Source organism: Rattus norvegicus, chromosome 8 (assembly GCF_021556685.1).
Source record: "Rattus norvegicus strain SHRSP/BbbUtx chromosome 8, alternate assembly SHRSP_T2T, whole genome shotgun sequence".
NCBI classification, from domain to species: domain Eukaryota; kingdom Metazoa; phylum Chordata; class Mammalia; order Rodentia; family Muridae; genus Rattus; species Rattus norvegicus.
Window position 1 is genome coordinate 41,710,033 of NC_141541.1, and position 7,228 is coordinate 41,717,260.

General features: G+C 39.1%; 1 pseudogene; it reads right to left on the reverse strand.

The window, feature by feature from the left end:
- Positions 1-2,213: 2,213 nt before the first annotated feature.
- LOC120094426 (U6 spliceosomal RNA) lies at positions 2,214-2,308 on the reverse strand (annotated as a pseudogene).
- Positions 2,309-7,228: the final 4,920 nt, after the last annotated feature.

The window sequence follows — 7,228 nt, forward strand, 5'->3', positions numbered from 1 at the left end:
GGCACAGATTAAAACAGAGACTGAAGGAACACCCATTCAGAGCCTGCCCCACATGTGGCCCATACATATACAGCCACCCAATTAGACAAGATGGATGAAGCAAAGAAGTGCAGACCGACAGGAGCCGGATGTAGATCGCTCCTGAGAGACACAGCCAGAATACAGCAAATACAGAGGCGAATACTAGCAGCAAACCACTGAACTGAGAATAGAACCCCTGTTGAAGGAATCAGAGAAAGAACTGGAAGATCTTGAAGGGGCTCGAGACCCCATATGTACAATGCCAAGCAACCAGAGCTTCCAGGGACTAAGCCACTAACTAAAGACTATATATGGACTGATCCTGTACTCTGACCTCATAGGTAGCAATGAATATCCTAGTAAGAGCACCAATGGAAGGGGAAGCCCTGGGTCCTGCTAAGATTGAACCCCCAGTGAACTAGACTGGTAGGGGGAGGGCTGCAATGGGGGGAGGGTTGGGAGGGGAACACCCACAAGGAAGGGGAGGGGGGAGGAGGATGTTTGCCCGGATACCGGGAAAGGGAATAACACTCGAAATGTATATAAGAAATACTCAAGTTAATAAAAAAAGAAGAAAAAGAAATATATATGCAAAAATAAAAAAAGAAGGAGAGGCAGGGAGAAAAGGAGTGGGACAGGGTGAGGAGGGAGGAAGGGAGGGGGGGAGGGAGAGAATATGAATGAGTCATCCCCTGAGAGTAAATGCTCATTCCCTGAGTGAATTTGATCCTTCTTTAGCATTAAAGGAAAAGTCACTGTTCTTATCTAGATTGTCCTTCATGTGATATGGGTGGTTTACTAGACATTAGGAGCTCAGCACTTTCTTCTGTATTATATTTTATAACATCATTCATCTTTCCCTGAGGTTGACCATTTTTGGTAAAACAGCTGTGTCCATGATGAGGAGTTAGACAATAGGTGTTCATAGAATATGTTAGAAATCACAATATCAGTCCCCAAGTATTCAGGATCTGTTATTAGAAGTCCAGAAGTTCTCTGTAGTCATTAACTGATGCTGGTAGCAATGATTGATATCCACAGGACAACACAATAAAGAGGTTAAATAACTTGTTTGATGGAATCCAGCTCAGGGCTCAGTGTGGCTCAGGGCCAAATGAGGAAGTGTTCAGTCAGGGAGAGAAGGAAACTGACATGATATGGGGGCGAATCATCACATTTGGGAGTTTACTTAAAAAATCTAAACATTTGTATTCTATATTTGCACAATTAGCCATAGGTAATATTGAATGCAACTTAATGGTTTCATGATGAACATTATCTTTCCACATACTGCTTTTAAGCTATGTTAGCCCTAGTTTGCAACATGCAAAATGTAGGAGGCAATCAACTTTATTATAGTGTTTTTCTTTAAAGGAAAACCAATAAGTTGAGAAGGATCCAAATTCCCATTGTTCTCTAAGGTTCAACAAACCTGAAAAGTGCCCCTTTGCCCTTCCTCCTATATGTTCTGAGTCTCTGTGGTCACATATACTGAACACTGAGTCCTGAGAAACAAAACCACGAGGAAAATTTTCAATGCTTACGTGTCATTTTGCAGTGTTGGTACCATATAGCAGAATAAGCATTAGGCTGCTTTCTAATTACCTTCCCATGCGCTTTACTCTTACAATATGGGCCTTGCTCTTACATACACTCCCCTTAGGGAATGTACTGATGCTTTATTTTTTTCCAATATGCCATACCATCTTATTTTATTGGATATTTTTTATTTACATTTCAAAACTTATTCCCTTTTCTGGTTTCCCAGTCATAAGGCCCCTATCCCATCCTCCTCTGTTTCTTCTATAAGGGTTTTCCCCCTTCCCACTCCCACCCTGACATTCCCCTACATTGTGGGGTCCAGTTGTGGCAGAACCAAGAGCTTCCCCTTCCACTGGTGCCCAAAAATGCCATCATCTGCTAAATGTGCAGCTGGAACCATGAGTCTGTCCATGCATAGTCTTTGGGTAGTGGTTTAGTCCCTGGGAGCTCTGGTATATTGGTATTTTTATTTTTATTGGGTTGTATGCCCCTTCAGTTCCTTCAATACTTTCTCTAATCCCTCCAATGGGGACCCCATACTCAGATCAACGGTTTGCTGCTATCATTCGCCTCTGTATTTGACATGCTCTGGCTAAGCCTCTCAGAAAAGAGCTGTGACAAGCTACTGTCAGCATGTACTTTCTAACTTCAAAAACATGAAACATGTCACAAATTTATGTTTCATCTTTGTTAAGGGGCCGTAATGTATCATTCCAATTTTAGAATATGTGTGGCTGAGGCAAGCATATACCACACCATCTTATCCTTCAATGTATGCTCCTGTATATGGCAGATTCTGAACAGAATCTGCACCTTGTGGGGTATATCAGTCCTTGCCATTCATCCTGAAAGTCACTTACACAGGGAATTAATCAGGGTCATTATTGTATTCATATTAACTGATCTTTGCCCTCAACTGTTAAGTCCCCACATTCTGGGTCTAGTCTCATTGCCTCTCTCGATTATGTGCTTTCGTTCTTGCCAGCAGATGCTTAAAGATTCCTGAAACCACCTTTCAGTTCATAAATCTGTAACTTCTCTATTCTTGGAGAAAACAGGGGTGTGTTATGGGGATCCCAGTGTTGGAGTAGACAGAGATATAGTACTGTATGATTCCACTATGGTGAAGTTTTTCCCAAAGAATTATATTGCTTTCAAAGATAGCAGTTGTATATACTCACACCCTCTACCAAGGCAATACAAAACTTTCTGGAAGGATAAGGAAACTCTCACAAGACATAGTAAATAATCAAACCTGAAAGTAATATTATGATGTGATCTAGAATCTGTGATGTAGATAGGCTGGAACATTTCAAGCTGCAGTGGTCACCATGTGGTCCATGCTCATTGTTAAATAGTTGTACTTGAACATTAAGTAAGCCAACGTTGCAAAATAGGATTAAGGCCAAAGAAACTATAGGAACAAAGAGAGCCTAAACGAACTGAGAAATGGTACCAAAGATCTTTCCAAACCAGATGATCTGTACTAATTCTTGAGTTATCCCCTGTCAGGTTTGAACTTTTGTCTTATTTGACAGAGATTTCCCCCCCTATTTCTTTTGAATTATTGATGTAGAAAGAACAAGTTTCCTTAATCAGGGCACATACAGATCTGACTTCTGCCGAAAGTGTGTCTAGGGTTTTCTTGTTTTGGAGGACTATTTCTGTCTGGAGCTGAGGCATTGTTTGTACATCTGTAGTAGAGACTGTGGTTTTCTAGGTTATGTAATGGGAAATGTAATTTTTAATATTAACTTTTGCACCTATTATCATCTGTGACCAAAGAAATTCTCAGATATTATTCCAAATCTGCAAACTTCTGACCAGTTTCTGTCTAGAGCTACAGACATTTTATTTTTCTTATATTTTCTGCTAGGGACTAAACATAGAAATTCCTTCTTTAGAGAAGCTGAGATGGAGAAAAGCATTAGGGGATGGGAAACCTTCTTAATCTCTTAAGTATAGCACCCTCTCAAGTTTTAGATCTACATATAGGTCTTAGCCACAAAGAAAGTAGTTGCCTTTCTCATTAAGTTTAATTCCACTGCTTGGTTTCTGAATCTAAATAAACTATAATCTGTTGTAATTTAATAGGAACAAAAATGTCCTACGATATGAGGAATAGAATCATTCCTCTCTAGTGTTTGCAGAAATGATTAGAATAAAGGAGGGACATTTCAGAAATATGCCCATGATCAGCTTCCAGATCTATCCAGGCACTTTCATTGGTTTTAACTTTCTCCTCCTACCATTCTTTTCACCTCAGGCAAATTCTGTTATTTCCTTTTTGAAACTTGGGACAAGAATTCATACTGTATCCTTTTGTAAACTGGACTTTCTTATATAGGAAAGATTTATCAGTCACTCACAGATCTCTGTCTATCTCTGCTTTATGAGAGCTGAAATTACATTGCAGGCCAGTATGCTTAGAAGGGATCAATATTTTTAATTAATTTCTTTCATAACAACATTTTGTTATTTCAAAAGATATTATTAAATGCATATGGGTATTTTACCTATAAGCATGTTTTACGTAACATATGCATACATACTGGATTTAGAGTCCAAAAGGGAGCATTTTATTCCCTGTAACTAGAATTAAAGATGATTATCAGCCACCACATGGATGCTGGGCTTGAGTGATGGTCTTTAAAAGAAAATCTGAATAATTTCTGCAGCCCTGTTAATTTATATTTTTTCTTTTTAGCTTGATAATGGATTTGATGAATTTTAGGCATTTTAATCTCCTATTACATTGTCTGCTCCTCAAAGCCCTATCTAGCTAAACCTTCTTTCCAAGGAATACCCTTAACTTCAGCATGTTTGAGATATGAAATGCTGCTATCACATCAGGGATATAGGATAGAATGGAGGGTTCGCTTATTTTCCGATTCTTCCACAGAAATCTAAAGGAAGCACCACAATGAATTCATGGCAGATTCAACGGTGTGCTCTTGAGATGATAGCATGGTAAAGGGTGTCACATCTGTCTTTCTGACCAAGTCTAACCAGGACCTCTGCAGAAGCAATCTTGCTACAACTCTACCTCATGTCTTCCCTCTCAGATGCAAGTTTTCTCACTAAAGGCTGAGGTTGTTTGGGCAAGCTGAGGCTAAATACTATACATTTTCATTTTCATTATATGGTAACTATTAAAGGAAGAAGTTTTTGTTAACCTATAAGAAAGCAATTGCAGGTATATGAAGAACTCTGCTGCGATCCAGTAGTCTGGTTGATGGGAATTTCTTAAACCTGGCTTCAGAGGCTGATGGATTTCAACACATGCAGTTGACAGTGCAAAGTGATAAAGAAATGATATCCAGGATGGACTAGACATATCATTTGTTGGATCTGGAAAAGAGTAAATGTTGGGCCTTGTTTCCAAAAAATTAAATATATAGAAATATTTTAAATGTAAGAATTTCACGGTGTTTGCATCATTCTAATGCTATGAACCTATGTACCTGTTCCTGAGTCTTCCATGGTCTTTGTGTGTTGTATACATGCCTAACTAGTAAGTTACATACAGATCATGCCTCAAAACATAAGAATAAGAAATGGAAGACTTCGCCATTAACACTGAAGCGACCTAGATGAAGGCATTGATCATCTAGGTTTAATCAACATAGATTTTCACCTTTTCTTCCAGAGTATCTATGTGTAAAGTTCTGTATGTATATAAGTAGGAGAAACTCTCATGTGCACATCACAGACCTTAAGCAATTACACATGGAAAACTAATTATCTCTATCACTTCTTAATCAACCAGCTTCCTTGGGAAGCAAACCTTGCAGTTTTTTAATGTTTTTTTTCTCATTAATATGTGTATTGATTCATTTTCCATCCTGATCACATTTGCTCCTCTCAATCCCTTCTCCTACCTCCTTTGTCCTCCTCAGCACTGAGAAGAGTGTACATCTGCCTTGGGTACTAACCCACACTTTCACCTCAAGACACATCAAGACTAAGCACATTTGCTCTCACTGAGGCACAAAAACCAGCTCAAACGGGGAATAGGATACTCAGACAAGCAACAGAATCAGGAGCCCCTGCTCCAGTTATTGGGGAACCTGCAAGAGGACCAATCAGTTTATCTTCTATATACGTGATACCTCATATATGCCAGTTCTCATCTTCTCTCCAACACATATTCCTTCCACCATCCACCTCTGATGACAATTTTGTATCACTTTCTGAGTGAGATTCAAGCATCCTACCATCAGTCCTGCTTGTTATTTATCTTTGGGCATATGGATTGTAGTGTGAATATTCTGTAGTTTATGACTTATTTATACTTATGAGTACATAAAATTCATGTACCTTTGATTTGGGTTATTCTAATCAAGATGGGCTTTTTTTTTACTTCCATCCATTTGCCTGCAAATGTCATGATGACCTCATTTTTAATAGCTGAGTAGTCCATTGTGTAAATGAACATTTTTGCCATCTATTCTTCTGCTGAGCGACATTTTTGTCTATTATGATTAAAGCTATGTCCGTGTCAGAATTCTTTATAATAACAGAAGCTAAAAAGTACCCAGATGCCCTTCAACAGAGGGATAGATTCAGAAAATGTGGTATATCTACACGATAAGTACTACACAACCATCAAAAACAATGACTTCATGAAATTCATAGGCAAATGGAATGAAGTTAGAAAACATCATCCTGAGTCAAGTAACCTAATCACGGAAAAACACATATTGTATGTACACATTGATAAGTGGATATTAGCCCAAAATCTTGAATTATCCAAGTTGTAATCCACAGGCTCCTGATGAAGGAAAACGAATGTGGACACATCTACTCCTTCTGAAAAGGGGGAACAAAAATATCCATAGTAGGAAATATGGAGGCAAAGGATAGAGCAGAGACTTTAGAAAAGGGCATTCAGAGCCTGCCCAACAAGTGGCCCATATGTATGCAGCCACCAAAACTAGATATATTTGATGAAGCTAAGAAGTGCATGCTGACAGGAACTGGATATAGATTTCTCCTGAAAGACACAACCAGAGCATATCAAATACAGAGATGAACACTAGCAGCAAACCCCACTGGAGAAATTGGAGAAATGATTGAAAGAGCTGAAAGGCCTTGCAACCTCATAAGAAAAACAATGCCAACCAACCAGAACTTCCAGGAACAAAACCACTAGGGAAAGACTATACATGTACTGACCAACGGATCCAACTGCATAGCCTTGTTGGAGCATCAGTGGAAGGGGAAGACCTTGGTCCTGCCAAGGTTGGACCTCTAGTGCAGGGGAATGTTGGGTGGAGTTGTAAGGGGTAGTTAATGGGTGGGAACACCCTTTTTGGGAAGGGTGAAGGTATAGGGGGCTTATGGAGAAAAAGAAAACCGGGAAAAGGAATAACATTTGAAATGTAAGTAGAGAAATATATCCAATAATAATAAATAAATTAATTAATTTAAAAAATACTGTACAATTGACTGTAATCTAGGTCACTACATCTACTCATGTCAAAAAGTATTCATTGCTAGTCAAGGAAAAGGACGTATTCTTTGCAACTTTTCATTCGACATATTTCATTACTTACATTTCAAAGGTTATTCCACTCCCCGCTTTCCTGTCCATAAACCAACATACCCTTCCCTGCCCCTCCCCCAGACGGGTATTCCCCCTATACAACCCCCCCCCTTATAG